Source organism: Cynocephalus volans, chromosome 5 (assembly GCF_027409185.1).
Source record: "Cynocephalus volans isolate mCynVol1 chromosome 5, mCynVol1.pri, whole genome shotgun sequence".
Classification (NCBI taxonomy): Eukaryota; Metazoa; Chordata; class Mammalia; order Dermoptera; family Cynocephalidae; genus Cynocephalus; species Cynocephalus volans.
The window spans coordinates 156,852,794-156,875,084 of NC_084464.1; positions in this window are offsets into that span (position 1 = coordinate 156,852,794).

Genomic DNA, 22,291 nt, shown 5'->3' on the forward strand with positions numbered 1-22,291 from the left:
TCCTAAGCAGCCTTCCACACATTTGACCACTCCCCTGGCACATTCTGTTCTTAGGGTTTCTGTGTTTTCTCCTTTCTCTCTGCTCCTGGTCCCTCCTCCCCCAGCCTCTCACAGCTGACTTAGCTCAGGGCCTGTGCCTGGGCCCTTATCTATGTACATTCTCTTCCTAGGTCATCCCATCTGATCCCAAGGCTTCAGTCACATCTCCAACCCTGACCTCTCCCCCAGCAACAAGTGTGTCCTTGGCGTGGAAAAATAGTCTAAGTGATTCATTTTCAAGAATAGCTTAACAAGAGTTGCTTGACGGACTTGTGGTGTGAAAGTGCACTTTCCCAAGGGTGACTTCTCAAGATGGTGGCTGGTCACCTTGTTCTTTTTACCTCCTGGTTTTTCTCCCTGCTCAGGACTTTTTGGTGGGCCTTTTTTGCAGGCTTGTCTTGAGTCCATCCCTTCCTGTCAGCAGGAAGTGAACAATAAATACCTTATAAGGAAATAATGAAACAGGTGATATTTGGGGAGATTGTACATCCCATAGTACTCAGCCAATGAGGGACTGGGGGAGGGACTTGTGCACTAGGGAATAAATTGCTTGATGTAACCGTTTCTGGTGTGCCTGCCCAACAGACACCCGATCTTGCAAGACCGCCATTAAAGTCTCACTTTGCTGTACCTCATGTCTCTGTGTCCATCCTTTGGTATTGGATGGGTGAGGGCATTTCTCCACACTTAGTATTTCCAGTGTTCTTGATTATTTGAAAACGGCCCCCTCCCCACCTTCTCTTTCTCAGCAAAGAGCTCTACCCTGCACCATGTTGCTTGGCCCTAAACCCAGAAGGAAACCTTCATTCCTCTCTTTCCCTCAACTCCACTTCACCCTCCACCCCCATGCATCCCATCTAGCGACCTAACAGCACCATTTCCAGAATATACCACACTGCTGGGTTTTGGAATAAAATGCAAACTCCTCCTAGTCTGTTTCTCCAGCTGCAGCTCCTGTCTGTCACTCTTCCCAAGTTCAGGCTCGCTGTGCTCCAGCAGCCTGATTTTTTGTTCTGCGAACACATTGATCCCATTCCTGCCTCAGGGGTCTCCTGCATGGTGTTCCCTTGGTCTGAAGGTACTTCTGCCCTCTCTGCCAGGCTGGCCTTTTCTCATCTTCCAGGTCTTTGCCCAAAAGCCCCCTCCTCTGGGAGCACTTCCCAACCTCCCAGCTGAAGTGCTCCCCTCCCAGAGCACCTTCCCCCTTCCCTGATTCACTGCCTTTGGGCACTTGTCCCTCCCTGCGATGCTCTTGCTTGTTTCTTCTTCATTTGCTGTCCCCAGTAAGAATGGTAGTTCCTGTCTGTCTTGTTCACTGCTGGGCCCTCAGCAGCTAAAACAGTGCCTGGCACATAGTAGATGTTCAATAAATATTTGCTGAATAAACGAATGAACCAACACTGCTAGTCAGTACCAAAACCAGGCTACTCCAGTTAGTTTTCTGTGTACCACACTGCTTCCACTGGGTTGTTAACCAGGGAAACACTTCACTTACCTAGAAGTCTTTTATTTATTTATTTTGCATTTTTATTTTTTTGGTGGCTGTCTGGTATGAGGATTGGAACCCTTGACCTTGGTGTTATAACACCACACTCTAACCAACTGAGCTAACCAGCCAGCCCAAGAAGTCTTTTATTTAGCAACCCCAGCTGTCCAAAACACCGTTGAAAACCAGATGTTAAAAAAAAGAGATTTCATCTATTCAGTATCTTAAAGTTTATTCATTCCAGTTTTCACGGGGGTTCTAATAAGTTTGATTGGCTGCCTTCCAGGACACAGCAGATTAGGAGAGAGGGTGCAAGGTACAAGCAGACACACTGACAGTAATAAGAAGTGATGCTTGACCCCAAGGGGCAAAAGAACGACACAGAACACACAGTGATTCAGAAGTGCTGGCTACGGGGGTCACGTAGGCAGTGCATTCCTTAGGAGCCCAGAGGGGAACCAGGTACTGCCCAGAGTGTTTGCTGAGGTTCACAGTGATAGTTTTTTTTCAGGAAAGTGATTTATGTCTGCTCTCCACTATCAGAAAACATGTTATTTTGCAATTTAAAAAAAATTATGAAATGTTTTAAATCTTCAAGAGATAATTCAATAGACAATTATGTACCCACTATCTAGATTTAACAAATGGTACTCTTTTATCGCATTATCTTCAGATTTAAAAATAAACATAACATTATAGACAAACTAAAGCCGCCTAGCCCTCTCCAGGAACAATCACTCTTCCACAGCTGCTGTGTCTCCTCTATGCAAGGGCTAATCATGTTGTATATGAAAAAATTCCACTTCTGTGAAACAAACTATTTCCCAAATAAGTTAGATGTTATTTATTAGGTATTTAGTTGCAGAATATAAACAATAAACATTTAAAAATCATCATGAGTTCCTTTTTTCCTTTCTTCTCTTCCTACCCCCCCCTCTCCTTTTCTTTCTTTCTCTTTTTTGAAAATATTACCAAAGGCTACCTTAATAAAGTAGTAATGTGCTGAAATGCACAGCATGACACAGATGGTTTTAGCATTCATTTGGATTGCTATCTACTAAAACTGTGAGCTCCTCAAAGGTAACGCCAACATCTGCTGGTCTTGATGTCATAAGTACCTAGAACAGAGCCTGGCTTGGTAAATATTTATTGAACTGAATTGAACACAGATCCTGTGTGTTCTCTGTAGTAAAGACAGTGTCTCACTGAACATTTAGATGTCTGGATCCTAGATATTTGACATGTAAACAAAAGAATTTTCACTTAAAATTAAAAAAAAATTTTTTTAAAGCTTTTTGATAACCAGGGCAAACAAATTTCTGTAGCAGGTGATGAATGTTACCTGACCTGGTAGGATCTTACTGAATATCAAAAGGACTCACTGCAGAGTGAACTCATCTTGATAAGGTGTGGAGCAATGCTTTACCCTAGACTGAAACATGGTCTACATACTTCATACGCCTCATCAGGCAACGGGTTATAGGAAGGAACAAGACGGATGAAGACCCTGAAGTTTATACGTAATTAAAATTTGGCCTTTGGCTGTAAGGGGTTTACCAGACTTCCTGTGAATTTCCATGAAGTCAGTATTGTCATTTGGCCAATCTACAATTCCAAGCCACCTCCTCAAACTGGGTCCTCAGGTGAACCCAACAATTTGGTTGGGGAATACATGGACAGCTGGGTGGTAAAGTCCAAAGGCGACTGTGTGGTCTGGGCTAGTCCCAGCTCTGCCACCCACTGTGACTGTTGCATATTGCTTCAGAGCATGGCAGTGGCAGGCCGAGGGACAGTGGTGACTGGAGAGGCTGCCTTCCAGCTTCTGCCAGTGGCTGTTATACTCCAGAACACGGGCCCTATCTTGCCACACATCTGCTTTTGAAGAAAATCCTGAAATCCTGATTTTTATATGAAATTTCCCAATTCTTGAATGTTGGCAATGTGTTAAAAGATTTTTTTCAAAACCCTCTGCAGGCCAGACAAAACATGTCCATGAGCCAGGTGTGAACATCCCCTGCCACATGCTCGGCAGAACTGCTTTAGCACCTGTTGCGTACATGGGTTCAGCCAGGTGGCTTGTGATGTCCCTCTAAGTTATACAGCATGGTCACTCGGGCATGCCTTGTGCTCCCTGTGTCTGGGTGTGCAGGAAACACATGGGCTGCTTCATAGGCCTCTCCATTCTCTGCATACACAAAGGAAGTTCTTGGCGTTGCACATTTTATTTTGGGAATTGTCACTGTTGGGAACTCAAGGCCTAAGCCTTAAGAGATGTTCGAGGAAGAAGCATCTCCTCGTTTGTGGTGGACACAACACACTGAATGGATGGCCGCGGCTCTTCCTCCATGGCAGACCCCCTCTGTGCCCACTGCCCTGGCGGTGTCCCTGGGTGCCCAACTCTTCTCTGCACTTTTTCCTTCCTTGATCAAGAAAGAGTGGTTTCCGGGTGTCTGTGTGTTTCTTTGCAGCAGAGTTGTGATTTGCTTCTAGACCGGCAATGTTCCACAGCCTTGTCATTGGCTAGCTCCTCTGCCTGCTCCACATCGAATCCTCATTGTCCTGGCTGTGAAACCTGCTCAGGAGTTACAGAATGATACCAACAACCCCGGATGGGCCCAGGTGGCAAGTCTGCACTGTGCCAGCTTGCTTCTTCTAACAGCATGCCTAACCGTTTGTTTTAGTCTGTTTTGTGTTACTACAACAGAATTACCTGAGACTGGGTAATTTATAAAGCAGAGAGGTTTATTTGGCTTACGATTCTGGGACAGCTGCATCTGGTATGGGCCTCGGGCTGCTTCTACTCATGGCAGAAAGTGGCAGGTAGCCAGCGGGTACAAGCAGATCACATGGCGAGAGGAAGCAAAAAGAGAGAGAGAAATTGCCAAGGTCTTTTTAAGCAACGAGCTCTCGCAGGAACTAATCAAGGAAAACTCACTTATTAATCCCCCTTCCCCCAGGTAGAGCATTATTCCATTCATTTGGATCCACTCCCATGACTCAACTGTTTCCAACACTGCCACATTGGAGATCAAATTTCCACATGAGTTTTGGAGGGGACAACACATCCAAACTCCATCACCATTTCACAACACATTTGTCATCCTGGGCCTTAAGCACGGATTTCCTGTGAATTGCTTTCATTTTGAAATTATTTTTAAGAAAGACAAAATAAGGCAGCTCCCCCACAATCCAAACACTCCCTTGCATCTCAGTGCAGCATCTACCTGGGTAGTCGTCGTCTGGGGCCCAGATGCTGGGGCATGTACTAACTTGTGGTGGCAGTGAAGCCCGTAGGAATGTTGACGGACTGGGTTTCCCGAATCTCCCAAGACTCAGAACTCCAGTGGCACTGATTCTTGCCGGCTCTTCCTCCATCCTCTTCCCTTTATTCCAAGGCCTGGCCATAGTCTTCTAGAAGTCACAACTGGGAAGATCCACTCACTGAGGAAAACTGCTTCTGTGTGGAAGAGGCGTGATTGCCTTCCCTCGGAGGGTATCCCAGGGTGACAGATCGGGCCTCTCCCTGCCCTCAGTGGAGAAGGACTCATACACTTGACTGCTGAACTTGGAAGGAGAACCTGGGCCCATGGAGCCCAGCCCTTTCTCGTTTTCTCTTGGGAGCCATTCCGCCTGCGGACTGCTCTGCCCTTCCAGCCAGACACGGGTGAGGGGCCTGCGGTGGTCTCGGGCTGCCTCTTACTAGGTGGCACATTGGTCTAATTCAACCATGCAGTTTTAGGCTGTCCCCTTGCCCGCAGATTGGGGCCACATTCCCCAATAGAGGCTTTATCTGCAATAAAGCTTTTGGGTTTGTCTCAGTGGTCTCAGAACTGGGACAGGGAAGAGGAGCGTTGTGTACCAGGCCCCTTCAGACTGCAGCAACTGCTGCGAGTCTCTGCCAGCCTGTTCCTCTGCAAAGAGTGATCATCCATCAGGTTCCTCCGGAAACACACGCGAACTTCTTTTTATTAAAGATTTCAAGGCGCTCTCAGCCAGTACGGCTTTTTATCTAAATGTTTTCAACATCTGCAATATCTGAGAGAGTCTAGTCTGTCCAATCACGCCTCTTACTACACTACATTCCTACCTGTCTCAGGACCCTTCTAGCACCTCCATTCTCTTGGGCTCCTCTCATGTTTTCAATCAGGAATACCCATCTCCAGCAGCTATATCTTTTCCTCTTAAAATACTGCTCAGGAGTCAAGCTTCCCCTCAATAACAAACGGACTCCATTCTCTCTAAATATTGTACTGACTCTCAAAACATTCGAGGCTAGATTTACTTGGTCCACATGTTTTTGTTTAAGGTTAGTTACATCAGAGACTTTTTCATTAGGAAAAGTGTTTCACTTTAATGCAGGAACTTGGTTATGGCTCCTTGAAGGGTCCTTCTTCCCAGATGTCTACCTTGGTGTCCGAAACAGAGCAGGGCTCAGTCAACATTTTTTTCCATCAGTGTGGTTGAATGAACCAGGAATTTTCCTTTGCAACTCCCCATAGCACTGAGAGTTCTCAGTAAACAGTAACGACTACGATAAGATGTAGCACTGGCTGCCTCAACTGAGCGTTTATGCCAGAGACCTCTTATAGGAGGACCTACCTGTTCAAATTGAACCCAGCTCTTGATGTCACAATTACTCTTTTTCTTCCCATTTTCCTTTCCCCATCATCCTAATGTGTTTAATGTATATCTTTTTGTTTATATGTATTTTCTGCAAAATGTATATTGTTTAGTGTACATGTACTTTTAATTGATATACATGATAAAAAGTTATGTATTTTCTGATTTTTTCCCCCACTCAGTGCTGCCTTAATTATCCACCCGTGTTGCCATGGGTTCATCAGATTCGTTGCTTCTCACACCTGCACGCGTGATTCTACCTCATTTCACCTGTCCTCCCTCCCAGGTTGGACATTCAAATTACCTCCACTTCTCCCAACCCTGATGCCAAGATCATCTGCCTACCTGCCTCTCTGGACCTGCCAACTTCACCAGGACATATAGCCATGAGTGAAATTGTTGGTCATAGGAAGGTAGCCATATAACTTATCATCCAAACAAGGATGAAACAATTTAGAGGATGAAAGGGGGCCTATAATAATTACATGAGGACAAGAGCAGAAACCAAGGCTGTCTCAGGTAAAAACCTATGAGTACACAGAAATGGGCTAAGGAGTCCCAGAGCACCCTCCAGAATGGCTCCCAGGTCTACGCTCCTCCAGCAGGGCACGGGGACCCCATGTCTCCACAGCCCACCACACTTCGCGTAATCCACCATTCTTATTTTGTACTATGATGATAACTATAAAATAACTCATTGTTTTAGTCTGAATTCCTCTGATTACTAACATGTTTAAGCATCTCTACTATGTTTGTTGGCCTTTAGGATTTCCTTATTTAGAAATGGTTCAGATCCTTTGCCTATTTTTCTATTGGGATTTTTCTCATTGATTTGCAAGTTTTCCAGCTATTAACCCCTATTCGTTTTAGACAACGCAGATATCTTCTCTGTCAGCTGTGTTCATTTTGTCCATGGTGTTCTCCGAATCACATTCATCAGTTTTTTTGCCTTACACTTTTGTGCTCTGAACATTCCATTTTGGAAATATTTTCTTTCCCCTATTTCAGAAGGACATTCTGCTTTATCTTCCTCTATTCACTTTTTAGTTCTATCTTCCACATTTAGGACTTTAATCCCCTGGTAATAGAGTCCACTCTTAAGTCGAACTAAGTAGGGATGCAGTTTTCTTTTTCTCTGTACGGAGAGCCAGTTTTCCCAGCTCTGTTTACTTCAGTCCATTCTTTTCCCATTGATTTGTGGTGTCACTTTCATGGTGTGTTAAGTTCCGTGTGTGCCCGCTCTTTCTGCCAGTTCTCGGTCCTGCTCCACTGGTCTGTGCATTCTTGCATCTTACTGTGCTGTGGCTTTGTGGTAGGTAGATCTTAATACCCGATAGGGCAGACTTTGTCCTCACTGTCCCTCTTTGTTCAGCGTGGATCTTCATGAGATCCTGTCATAAACAAATGAATCTCATGAAGATCTCTTGGGATACTTCCAGAAGAGGCTGAGCTGCTCCACTTGGCTATTTTATCTTATCTTTTGTCTCTTAATATCATGCTTATTGTTTGATTATTAAATGTGAAGTGTTATTTAAAAATTGAAAGTTTTTGTTATGGAATTCTGAGCGGTATTTCTACGCAGTTATAATTGTTGCGAACATTTTGAGCATAATCCTCTGAAAAAATGAATGCAGCCTGCACTGTCACCTGAGAAGGGCCCCTGCTGCTAAGGCACTTGGCGCATGGCCTGGACTATTACTTTGCTTGCCAGTCGTATGAATAACTGGACAGTGTGGGCTTCTCCACACCCCCCATCACTCAGGGAGCCCTGCAAGAACCCTTGTTTCCCCTCAAGGCCTCTGCCCCACTCGAGGCCTCTGCCATACTCGAGACCTCTTGATGCCACAGGGTCACCCCTGAAGGCACTCAAGAGCCCACTTAGCACACATAGTTACCAACTTCTGAATCACTCTCAACTCCTTTCCTCTCTTTCCTTCCCACATCCCCTGGTGGAACCTCTGATAATTCCACTCCTGTAGCCATCTCCTCTTTCCCAGCCCCTGGCCCATCGCTATTTTCCCAGCCTGGTTTCCAGCCACCACAGCCCCTTCTCCCCCCAGTGAGCCCAGTAGGTCCATATTAGCCTCATGCCAATGTCAATGGGCTTCGCGACCTGCGTCAGGGTGGTCCGGCTTTGGCCTTGTGATTCTACTTCATGTTCTCACGTTGCACCCAGATCTGGTCATTCGTGTTATCGGTCTTTGTTTTCTGTGCACTATTCATTCATAGTTATTACTTAAGTGCCAATTCTATGTGAGGCACTGGATGGTCCTGATTGTTCGAACTTTGTTTTCTTTCCCGAGCCTGTGTGCCTGCCAGGTAACTCCCTTCCCAAGGTGACCTGGATTCTGGCGAACCTGGGAGACGCTTGCTGTTTTGATTCCTTCTCCAAGTGATTAGAATCTGGGGGGAGGACTCTACTACCTGTCAATCCATTTCCTGGATTCAGATCACCATGACCTTTAAAAATCACCTGTTCCACATTTACTCTCCCCTGTTGTCCTGAGATGTGGATATTAATATCTCCAGGCCATGGTAAGGAACCTGGGGCTCAGAGGTTAAGTAATTGACGCAAAGCACATGGCCAGAGGCAGCGGAACCCGGGTGGAAACCAGACTGTTGGACGGCAAAGCCCTCTCTCTCTTCCACATCCCAGAGCTCCCATCCCAGTCCCCACTCCATCCCCCCATCCTGCTGCTGTCTGTATCTGAAATGGAATGAGGCTATGTTCAGGTGCTCAGTCCCTCTGCCCTGGACAATAACAATAGTCTTCACGTGTTGCCCTTTTATCCATTCACTCAGCCAACAGATAAGCATTAGGCTCCTCACTGGCGCCAGGCACAGCCTGCGTGTGGCTTATTCTCCAGTTCAGCATGGACTCAGCAGCCAGAGATGTGGTTTGGATCATGTAATGCTCCTGCCCCAAACCTTCAGCTCAGGACAGGGCCTGCTGGGGCAGCTGAGGAAGGCTGGGCAGGCTGGAGCAGTCAGGGAAGAGCTGGGACTAGAACCAGGCCCGGCCATGTGAAGGGCACAGCCAGGCAGGTGGGCGTCTGGGAGGCTCACGGGCAGGGGGTCCCATGGTGGGAGGGCGCAGGTCCAGGGAGGCCGCGGACCAGACTTGGGGAAGGTCCAAGGGCCCAGACCCTCCAGTCAGGGGAAGGACTCCAGTCCCTGAGAGAGGACTGGCAAAACGAAGAAGGGTCCTGCCCCAGAGGACCAGGCTGCTAGACAGAGCCGTGCAACAGAGACTTGGAGCAGGTGGTGCCTTATACAAATTGAGGGAGATAAGGGGTAGGTAGAGGCTAAGTTGGTGTGTGTCTGGTGAAAGGAGGCCTGCCTCGAGAAAGATGGCACCCAAGCCTGAGGAGACATCTCAGGTCCCACTGTCGTGACTCATTGAGGAGGGGGTGCCAGGCAGTGCTGGGAGGCAGACAGCCTGACAGTGTCACCCCATTGCTCCCAAATCCCAACCAGAGTCCTCTGTGGAGAATTCTCAGCCCTCAGCGATCTGATCCCAGGCCCCCAGTGAGCCCCTAGTCTCCCCTACAGCCCCGTCCCAGACCCGCAGGGCTTCTCCTCCCCCAGGCCACGCTGAGCGGGCAGCTTCCACTGCCCGGAGGCTCTTCAGTCCTCGGACCCCACCTCTCACCTCCTGAATCCTACTTGTCCTTTAAGACCAAGTGCAAAAGCAGCAAACTCTGCTTTTCCCTTTTCCAGCTCTTCCCAGTCTGGTTAATGCCCTGCCCCAAGTCCCTATAATACTTGCTGCATAGTCTATTAATACACTCCTTTTGACTACTCTGTTTCCTGGGGCTGCCATAACAAAGTACCACAAACCTGGTGGCTTAACACAACAAAAATTTATTGTCTCAGGGTCTTGGAGGCGGGAAGTCTGAAATCAGGGTGTCAGTGGGCTATGCTCCATCCGAAACCTGTAGCAGAGCATCTTTCCTGCCCCTTCCAGCTTCTGCAGCCCCGGGTGTTTCTGGGCTGGTGGCAGCATCGCCCACTCTCTGCCTCTGTGGTCACATTGTCATCTTCCTTCTGTGTCTCTTCTCTCCTTATAAGGACATTAGTCATATTGGATTAAGGGCCCTCCCTGCTCTAGTGTGACCTCATCTTAACTAATTACTAACTTAACTAATTACATCTGCAACAACCCTATTTCCAAATAAAACCATATTCTGAGGTACTGGGGATTAGGGCTTCAACGTGTCTTTTGGGGGGAAACAACTCAGCCCCTACCTAACACCTGGTATTAGAGTTAGCTGTATACAAGCCAATATCCTTCACAATGTGTCTCTGTCCTTCACAACGCCCAGTTCTTCACCTGCAGCTCAGTGGTTTTGAAGTGAGACAGACAAGGGTTTGCCACTTACCTCCTGTGTAAACCTGAACAAGATTCCTAAGCAATCTGTAAAATAACCATGATACCTAGGGTTATTGTGATATTTATTAGAGTCCATTCATACACACAGTGAGTGCCCAGGAAATTGTAATTGTTATTATTAGTATTGCGTGTCAAACATAGTAGGTGCTCAGTACATAAATGTTATTCACCACTTCCTGTTATCATGTTTACTAAATTGACAGGCCTGCAGAACACCACACATGATGAACTTTTGCAGAGGAAAGGAGAAGCAGTGGCCAGGAGGCCCTGGAGACTCTCGCGTCCCCTGGCATCGTGGGAACTGCTGAGGTGACTGTGTGACGCTGCCCATCCCTGCTCGGGTAGCAGGGCGACTCTGGTCTCCACTCCCACAGCACAGAATCCTGGCCAGCTCTGTGGGAATGGGAAGGTGGAGCAGGCTGGGACTGCACACCTTACTGTCTCTTCTCTAAGGCTCTGTGTGTGTATGTGTGTGTCTGTGCACACACATGTGTAAAGGCTTGAGAGATAGCGGCCAGAGGAGCCAAGCATCCTTCTGAAAGAACACACCACAGGCTGGACTGAGAGGCAACCGGAGCATGCCCTCCAGCTCTGTGGGCCTTCCTGACTTCTATGGAGACCCAGATTCTCCACCAGAAAGAGGTGGGTGGTGGACGCAGCCATGCGGTTGGAATCAGAGACCTGGGTCTGAAACAGAACTCTGCCTTTGAGTAGTCGGGCGACCTCAGTGCCTGCAGTTTTTTGTCAAGTGGGGCTGATAAAATCCACCCTATCAAAGAACATGATACAAATGCCAGTTGTTAATATTTATGTCATGTTGTTGCCAACCCTTGAAGATATGTTTCCAGAGTACAGCAAAGTTTACAAAGCACTGTCACAGCTTTGCTTTGTTTTGATTTTCATTTATACAACAAAAAGTGGAAAAAAATCTATCAATTGCTACTAGAAATAAGAGAATATGTTTAAGCCTCAATGTTCACCTGCTTCAGGATCAGACTTGGTATCCCTTATCCTCTACATATTTCATTAACACCCAAAACCATTTGCTTCTGTATTGAGGAGTTTTCTTTTCCTTAAGAGCAAACTCTGACCCAGCCTATGCCCTCATTAGACTTTAAACGAGACAAATTCTTCCATGGTAGAAACTAATCATCAGTTCCTTGAAGTTTATGGAGAAATTGTTCCAAGGATATGTACCAGAGTGGGATGCAGATTTTTAGGACAGAAGACAGTGATGGAATTTCACCCGCAAACCACACATCTAAGAGATGGCATCACTGTAGCAGGCAACACATATAGTAGGCGACACTGAGACACACTGCAAAACACGGGTAGTTTTATTTTTAAATTTAGATTTTCCAGCCTAGCCAGCAAGGGCTAAGATGCACATAGATAACCAGAGAGAGGAACAAAGTGTGAGGAGGTCAAAGAATAAAGAGCTCACGTTCTTCCGGGGCAGTAAGGAGAGGACCTGATGTCCTTCTCCTGATGTGGAAGAGATCAGGGCAGATAAAGGGAAGGAAATAAACTACGGTGAGCAGGTGATCTGAGGTGAAAAAGCAAGCCCTAACTAGCATGGCCTGGATCCTAATTCATTTGTTGATTGCTGCATTTAGTTTTCATTCCAGTTCTGTGTTTACTTATTGTATTTGCATCTACCCAGGTAAGGCACCTCTGCACTACATGGCATGCAATTATCCTGTCTAGTGAACTATACAATCTTAGCAGAATGTTGTAAAAATGCTGAATTCTAAGTTCAGAAGCTAGATAATTGTTAGCAAAAGCTGCCTGATAATGTCACCAGTAAACACATGCAGAGGCTATGGAGAGCAATTAATTTGCAGTGAAAAGTACTTAAAACTTCATCTGTTGCTTGGATGGCAGCCAGAGAATGGATACTACTGTTGGCAGGTCCCCATACCTATAAAATTTATAATACCGCAGTGATATTTTAAGTGAACATGGCAACTCCTTTTAGAAAACCATTTCAATATATTTATGTTTGTTATTTGTAACTTTGTGGCTCAACCTATTTAAATCCCTTGTTGTCTGCTTGATGTAATTGATTTTAGCTCTGAGAAAGTTGAGTTTCCCATTTGAATTCCACGAGGTTCATTAGAGGAAGAATTGTCCAGTCTGGGATCTTTCTAGGAGGTAATGTCATAAAGCTCCTCTATAGAAAATCTCCATGGTTCCAGGACCTCTGCTTTCTGAAATATTGCATGCCACTGCAGAGGGCTCTGCCAGGCACTGTCCAGCCTAGTGCTCACTGTCAATGGATCTTGGGAGACATGTTTCAACAGGGTTCTGGAGTGTGCAATCAAGGAGAGCAATGGGCTGAGGAGGAAACAACGTATTCGAGACCCTTTGCTCTTAGGTCTTTTTAAGATATGAAGATTGGGATTTGTCTTCACTAAATTCAGAGACTAGGTTTGTGTGACATGAAGTTGTGGGAAAAAATCCAGCAAGAGATTGAAAACACCCTGAAAATGATTCAATTTAGGGGCCGGCCCATGGCTCACTTGGGAGAGTGCGGTGCTGATAGCACCAATGCCGAGGGTTCAGACCCCTCTATAGGGATGGCCAGTTAGCTCACTTTGGTGCTGACAACACCAAGTCAAGGGTTAAGATCCCCTTACTGGTAATCTTTTTGAAAAAAAAAAAAAGATTCAACTTAAAGGAAAAGATCATAAATATTAAGAAAAAAAAAAAGAGGCATGGAGCCAGGGACTGGACCTCCCTCCCACAACCAGGCACACTGCCAGCACCTTGGGGCCTTCCCAGGGACCTGAGGTATAGATCTGGGGACTGGACACCCCCCCCCCAACAACCAGGCACACTACCAGTGCCAAAGAGCATGCAAAAAACATCACCTTCATGTGGGTGGCCCACCACAGCCACCACAATAACTGTAGCTGCTGCAAAAGCAGCTAGATGCTACAACCACTGTGCAGATGGTCCGCCAACCACTGGCGTGCATTGACGCAAGGAGAGTCACCAGCAGAGACCAAAGAAAAGAAGAGGATGTCTCTCTCCACAAAGCCCATTCCAGAGTGACGGAAGAAGCATCTGCTCCACGTAATACTGGGGGACCTGAACACACCTCTAGCATTGGACAGATTAGGTAACAAATCGACAGAGTAACCATTATTCTTTCAGAAGGAGAGAAGAAATCTAGGGTTATTAGCAATGGGAGGGGGGAGGGAGAGGGACAGGGAGAGAATGGACAAGAGGCGTAAAGAATAAATATGATTTGTAACAATATATATGCTAGTAATATTGATTTGATCAACACATGTCAATGTTGAACCCCCAAAATATGTATAATCAATTATGATTCAATAAAAATTTTTTTAAAAAAGATAACAACAACAGCAACAACCCCCCCTGAGGTTACTGAAGTACCAGGACTTTGAGTACTGCCAAATGGAACAAAAAATACATATACTTTCCTCTTAAAATAAATAATTTGTACAGCAAAATGAAAGCATAAGAAAATACTGTATAAAGCTTGTTGGCAACAGTAAACACAAAGAAAAATTCAGAATCTTGTAATACTGTAATGGTGGTGTGTAAATCACTTTTAATTCTGGTATAAAATTAAAAAACTAAAAGCATAAAAATAATCATGACTATAAAGCTATGTTAATGTACAAAAGTATAAAAATAAGTAATTTGTGACATGGATAACAAAGCAGGGAGGAGGAGATATAAAGGAGCAGAGTTTTTTGTATGCATTTGAAGTTGTTGTCATTATAAAATAAACTGTTATGAGATGTTTTATGTAATCCCCATGGTAACCACAAAGAAAACACCTGGAGAAAATTCACAAAAGAAAATGAGAAAGACATCAAAGCACACCACTACAAAAAAATCAACAAAACACAAAGGGAGGCAGCAAGAGAGGGAAAGTGGGACAAAATAACTACAGGACATACAGAAAACAATTAACGATTACTAGTAAATCCTTATCTATCAGTAATTACTTTAGATATAAATGGATTAAATTTCCCAGTAAAAGACATAGAATGGCTTAATGAATTAAAAACAAAATCCAACTATATCCTGTCCACAGAGACTCACTTTAGAAGTAAGAACTTACATAGGCTGGAAATGAAAGAATGGATAAAGCTATTACATGAAGATAGTGACCAAAAGGCAACAGGGGTGGCCATACTTACATCAGACAAAATAGACTTCAAGTCAAAAATTGTCACAGGAAACAAAGAAGGACATTATATAATGATAAAAGGCTCAATTCACCAGGAAGATATAACAATTATAAATATATGTGTACCTAACATCAGAGCAGCAAAATGTGTGAAGCAAACATTGATAGAATTGAAGGGAGAAATAGATAGTAATACAATAATAGCAGATTTAAATACCCCATTTTCAATAATGGGTAGATCATCCATACAGAAAATCATTAAGGAAACAGCAGACTGGAATATCCTATGGACCAAATAGACCTAACAGACATACACAGAACACTCCATTCAACAACAGCGTACACTTCTCAAGCACACATGGAAGATTCTCCAGGATAGATCACATGTTAGGCCATAAAGTGAGTCTCAACAAATTTAAGAAGATTAAAATCATACCAAATATCTTTTCTGATCCCAATGGAATGAAAATAAAAATCAATAACAAAAAGAAAACTAGAAAATTCACAAATAGGTAGAAATTAACAACACACTGTTGGACAACAAATGAATAAATCACAAAATAAATTAGAAAATATCTGGAGACAAATGAAGATAAAACACAATTTACCAAAACTTATGTGATGCAGCCAAAGCAGTATGAAGAGGGGAGTCTATAGCAGTAAATGCCTACATTAAAAAGAAGAAACATTTCAAATCTCAGCCTAACTTTACACCTCAAGGGACTAGAAAAAGAAGAACAAACTAAATACAAAGTTAGTAGAAGGAAAGAAATAACAAAGATTAGAGCAAAAATATATAAAATAAAGAGTAGAAAAAATACATAAAACTAAGTTGGGTTTTTGCAAAAAAATTAACAAAATTTATAAATCCTTAGCTAGACTAAGAAAAAAAGAGAAGATCAAATAACAAAAATCAGAAATGAAAGAGGAAACATTACAAGTGATATTACAGAAATAAAAAGGATTATAAGAGGCTACTGTGAATGATAATATGCCTACAAATTGCATATCTTAGAAGAAAGGGATACATTCCTAGAAACATATGACCTACCAAGACTGAATCATGAAGAAATAAAAAATCCGAACAGACCAATAAAGAATAAGGAGATTGAATCAGTAATCAAGAATCTCCAGCAAAGAAAATCCCAGGAACAAATGGCTTCACTGGATAATTCTACCAAGCATTTAAAGAATTAACACCAATCCTCTCAAACCTTTCCAGAAAATTGAAGAGGAGGGAATACTGCCAAACTCATTTTATGAGGCCAACATTACCCTGATACCAAACCAGATAAAGATACAAGAAAACTACAGACTGATATCCCTGATAAATATTAATGTAAAAGTCCAAAAGACCTAAATGTAGGACCTGAAACTATAAAACTCCTGAAAGTAAACATAGAGGAAAAGCTTCATGTCATTGGATTTGGCAATGATTTCTTGGATATGACACCAAAAGCACAGGTAACAAAAGCCAAATTAGACAAATGGGACTAAATTTAAAAACTTCTGTGCAACAAAGGATACAGTCAACAGAATAGAAAAGCAACCTGTGGAATGGGAGAAAATGTTTGCAAACCATATACATATGCAAACCTGAAAAGGGGTCAATATCCAGAATATATAAAGAACTCCTACAAACAAAAAAATACAATCTGATTTAAAAATGGGCAAAGGATTTGCAAAGACATTTTCTCCAAAGATATACAAATGGCAAACATATGAAAAGATGCTCAATATCACTAATGAGCAGGGAAATGCAAATCAAAACCACAATGAGAGATCATCTCTTACCCATTAGATTGGCCACTATTGAAAACAAACAAACAAACAACAACAACAAAAACCCTCAACAACAACATCAACAACAGAAAATAACAAGTATTAGTGAGAATGTGGAGATTGGAACTTTTGTGCACTGTTGGTGGGAACATTCATGGTGCAGCCACTATGGAAAACAGTATGGAGATTCCTCAAAAAATTAGAAGTAGAATTACCATATGATCCAACAATCTCACTCTGAGTATATATCCAAAAGAATGGAAAACAGGATCCCCAAGAAATATTTGCACACCCATGTTCACCACAGCTCTATTCACAATAGTCAAGAGATGGAAGCAACCTAAATGCCCATTGATGGATGAATGAATAAAGAATACACACACAACATATATAGAATAGAATATTATTTAACCTTTAAAAAGAAGAAAACCCTATCATATGCTATAACATGGATGAACCTTGGGGACATTATGTTAAGTAAAATAAGCCAGTCACAAAAAGGCAAATACTGCATTATTCCACTTATATGAGGTATCTAATGTTGTGAAACTCTTAGAAACAGAAAGTTAAATGCTGATTGCCAGAGGCTGAAGGTAGGAGGAAAAGGGGAGTTGTTACTGAACAGGAATAGAGTTTCAATTTTGTAAGACAAGGAAGTTCCAGAGATCTGCTGTGCAACAGTGTATGTATAATTAACACTATAGCACTGTACCCTTAAAATGGTTAAGGCGATAAATTTTCCGTTGTGTGTTTTTACCATAAATAAATAAATAACTTGTAAAATCACTCCCTGGTGTTAATGGTTGTATTTCCTGTCCTTGTCTATTTTCTGTCACTAAGTGCAAATATGGGTACATCTAATTCTGTACTGTTTGGGGAATGTTAACTAACTACAAACTTATAAAGAGATCCTTAACTTAAAAATGTTAGATAATTCCTTTAGAGATACCAAATAAATCCAATTGATACTTCAAAAAATATTTAAATAAGCAAATGAATATAAATTCGTGAATAAAATCTCTCTCCTTAAAAGAAAATGTTAGATAATTTCAAGATTACACTTAAGATATGTAGTCTGCCTTAAAGAGAACCGAGGGTTTTGGGAGTAGTATGAACTGAAAGTAAGCAAGCCTTTTAATATTTAGGACTCATCTGACTGTTACTTGAAGTAATAACTTGAACTGTTCTTGCTGGTATCAATTACTATTCATTCATTCAAAAACCATTCAGTGAGTGCCAGGTAAATGCTATGCCTTGTCTAAAGAAGAGAATCAGGAGGGAAGAGGTGGCCATAATCATATCATCACATTCCTTTCTTTCAAGAAATTTATGATCTAATAGGGAATAGAGAAAAGAAATTACAGTACAGAGTTGCATGGTGGAGGTGTTGGATACACAAAGTGCCATTTGAGCCTATCACAGAAATTTCTTATTTTTAGTTACCCAGCATTCTTTCCCCCTTCCTTGGGTAACAAAACCAATATTTGCCTTGGAGATCTGTTCACTTCCCATTCTGGGTCCATGTGCTTTGCTGAGCTGACTTGAACCTTATCTCTCAGTTTGGACATGTGACCTGGACATGGCCAAGGAGAAGGTGGACTCCCCTGTCCACAACCATTAGGTCAGCGGCAATCCTTGGTTTTTCCAATGAGAATCAATTCCAGAATCAAATCTGGAGACTGAGAAATGGACTTCCAACTATTAGGTCAGCCTGGTGTTGCCAAGAAATACCATATGGCAGAGACCCCATTTGAAAATTAAGCACATGAAAGAAAGCAGAATCAAGAGATGAGAGAAAGAGAGGCTGGGTCCAGATGACATTGTTGAGCTCCTGGGTCCAGCCTTGCCACCCCCTCTGAATCTTTTAGTTAAGTCACGTAATAAGTTCCTTTTCTTTGCTGCTCTGTGAGTTAGGTTTTCTGTCACTCGCAACAACCCCTAGAACAATGCCTTTAAAATTCAACTAATTATGTATAATTGTGGCCAATCTTGACCTGGATATGAATTTGGATTATCATACAATCTTTGAAACATCAAGACACAGAGCATTTTGTTACCCTCTTTCTTTATTCTAAACTGTGATATGTAAATAGCGTGTTCTACAGGGTCTATGAAAGAACATTTAGAGTACATATCAGTGCTTTTATAACCAAAAAGGTATGATATTACTGAAAGAAGAGAGTTTACACAAGTAAATTAGTAATTTTAAAAAAAGTCCCATTTTGCCAATACTCCTTCCATTGCTAGGGTGTCTGAAGATAAAATTAAATTCATTCTCTAAAAAATACTTTGGGGCTGGCTGGTTAGCTCAGTTGGTTAGAGAGTGATGTTATAACAGCAGTGTCAAGGGTTCAGATCCCTGCACTAGCCAGCCGCCAAAAACTAAATAAACAAAAATAAAAAATACTCTAGATCTTGAATTCTCCACATCAACAATTGAAATGAACTTTAATTATGCACGGCACTTTGAACCTTTTGACATACTTCACACATACTATTTAAATGTGTGTGTAGTCTAAAGCCTAAGATCACCTGTGATATACTTTGGATTTCATTTTGGGTTTTTTGTTTTTTTTTTCTCTTTCTAATTAAATCACAGTTGGGCTCAGATTTAAATTAGGTTGAGCCTGGAGTCAGACTTCCTGGCTCTGGCTTTATCTCCTTCTCAGAACATCTGCAACTTTAAACAAGACTATTAGTTTTGCAAATTGCTGAGTTATGGCTTTACTTCATGACTCCTAAAAACTGCAATGATTGTTCATTGTCCAAGCAGAGTTCTTTCCTCAGCATTAAGTTCTAACATGGCTGCCCTTATGCTAAGCTAATATTTGTGATGCTCTGTCATTAATTTGTACGTGGACATTCCTTCCTCCCTCACGGGAAATGTGGTAATACGAAGTTTAAAGAGCAAGAGCATATTTACAAAGACATCGGCCACAGGATTAAGTGTAGCATTTCTGCAGCTTTCTATTAAATTGTAAGCCTAGTTAAATGTCTTTCTTTTTCCTAATTAGTCTATCATAATAGACCTAAACTAAACCTTCAAACTCGGTCATTCAAAGGTGCAAATCTAAATTCGTCAGTTATATGTTTTGTGTCTTGTGTAAAGCAGTGTCTTGGTCTGAGTGTACGTAGTCATGACAAAGAATAATAAAACATCTGGGAATGGGACATTAATTTGTGACATATGGGTTTGCTTAGAGGTCATAAAGCCCCCTCATATCCACTTGGAGAATAAGTCGCATGAGGAAATTTTATCTCTGTATATGACATATTTTTCCTTTTCTAGTGATTGAGGATATCCAAAAATCAACACCTGAGGAAGACTGACGTGAAGCTCCAAGGAGGTGAGGGGGATAGCAGGTCATTACCCACAGCATCAGATCCACAGACTCATAACAAAAATAAAATAATGAAAATAAACTAAAATAAATTATGCTGAATGCTCTGAGCAGACAATGACTGAGCAGCAGGAAAAATGTTTTAAAAAGGGTACAAATCATTGAGTGCTAATTTTATCTTATCTAGAATTTTCTAGAATATTAGCTAGAATTTTCTCAAAGGGTTCTCCTGGCATTTATGGCAAGTCTTTTCATCTCACATACTTGTGAGAACAGGAGTGTCTTTCCTTCTTAAATGTTACATACATGGAAGGTTGTGCAAAGACAGCTATAAGATTAAATCTGACAAAAGTGCTCTAAGCACCTTCAAATATATATTCAGTTTTATAACACATGAATCGCATTAAGCCACTGAGCTACACTTAGATACCTGAAGTCATTGCCATCTGCAGATGGCAAAACTGAAGTCTGACAGGCCATATTTTCATTTCTTTTTTTTTTTTTTTTTTTGTCTTTTTCGTGACCGGCACTCAGCCAGTGAGTGCACCGGCCATTCCTATATAGGATCCGAACCCGCGGCAGGAGCGTCGCCGCTCTCCCAGCGCTGCACTCTCCCGAGTGCGCCACGGGCTCGGCCCCATATTTTCATTTCTGGTGAAGTGTAGCACATGAGTTTGGACTCAGGAGCTAAGTTTTTTTCAGTAACTCCTCCTATTCATTCTACTAATAATCAGGTCCAGTCTTCAAATCTGGAAGAATACATCGCATGTCATAATGTGTCAGTGAGTATCTCCCACGGCTGAGAGTAGTGGAACACCTGACCAACTGGCTGAGCAGAGTCAGGGGTTTCTTTTGGTTTCCTTCCTGCACTCAAGGAGAAGTCTGTGCATTGATAGTTCCGGCAGGTGACCACCGCCCACAGGGCCATCAAGTACCTAGGTTTCTGCTAGCTTTCTGTTTAGCAATCCTTTGCATGTGACTTTTGTTCCCATGTTTGTCACCCGGTGGTTTTAAGATAAATGTTCTGTCTCTGGACATCATATCTGTATTTAAGACAGGAGGAGGGGAAAGGGCACAGGCAAATGGCACATACCAAGTAAATCTGTCTCTTTTTAAAGGGGTTTTCCCAGAAGCACCACCCAGCAAATTCTGTTCCCTCTCATTGGCCTGGACTTGTCCCAATCCCCTCCTGCACACACACATACCAGCTGCTGGAAGGTATAAAAGAGTAGAAAATACATATTTTAAATCTTTCCAGATTAACAAATCCACATGGAGCTCTCATAACTATAACGAATCCTTGAGCAACTCTAAAGTTAAGAAAGGGTTGATGTCATTTGAGATGACCTTGGAATGTGCTGCTCCTGGTTTGATTAAAATACAAAACAAAACAAAAAATGTTTCTAGATATCTGATCTTGGACACGCTCCTGTCTACAAATGCTCCTTGGCATTTGTTCTTCGCCTGCTTAGGACGCTCTTTCCTGAGATATTTAATGACTCCCTCCATCTCTCACTTTCTTCGGGTCTTTGCTTAAATTGTCGCTTCCTCAGAGAGCCTCCCTTGTTCACCCTATTTAAAACAGTACTGTCATCAACAGTACTGGCTCCACCCCCTTCCTCTGCTTGAGGATACGTATTTACTTGTTCATATGCTTATGGTCTGTTTTGCTTGCTAAAATGTAAACTCCACAAGGGCAGAGTTTACATTTTGCTGAGTTCTCTATTTCCCCAGGGCCTAGGACAATGTCTGGCACACAGAAGCGCTCAATAAATATTATGAATGAATGACCATTTGGCTTATCGTAAAACTCTACATGTGATTGGCCAAGGATGTATTGCTGGGGTCCAAGGAAACAGAGACCTACTGAGAAAAGAGGCTCTCCTTGCACCTGCATGTCACCTGCATGGCTGCCTCTACTCTTAGAAGGGGCACCTTTTGGTAAATAATTACTTAATAAGAAACTCTACTTTCTATAAATTATGAATACAGATATGTTATAATAGCTTTACTTGCTAATATTTTTAGAACTCCATTGGACCCGATGGATTAAAAAGAATAAATTAGCAGAAAATGTTCTGACTCAATAGAACAATTTTACCCAATGGGGTCAGAAGAGAAACTGTTAATAATAAATTATGCTTCTAGCTAAAAAAGCATTTGTGCTGAGTGGGTTAACATTTTTATTTCCTGTCTCAATTTTCACATTGTATTGATAGCTGCATACACCCCAAACCTAAGTGAAATGTTGAACCTGTGTCTTAGGATTCTGACTTCACACTCACTCCAAACTTCTATATTGGTTATTCTGTATTTTTAAGAAAGCCAGAAATCAAGGAAGATTTGCTCAAAAGTTAGAATATTAATTTGTCTCCGTTAGGGAACTCCGTGCCAAAAGACCAACCACAAAGTGAAAAAATAATTATGCACTGGGGGGAGGCCCTGATTTTCTCACCAAA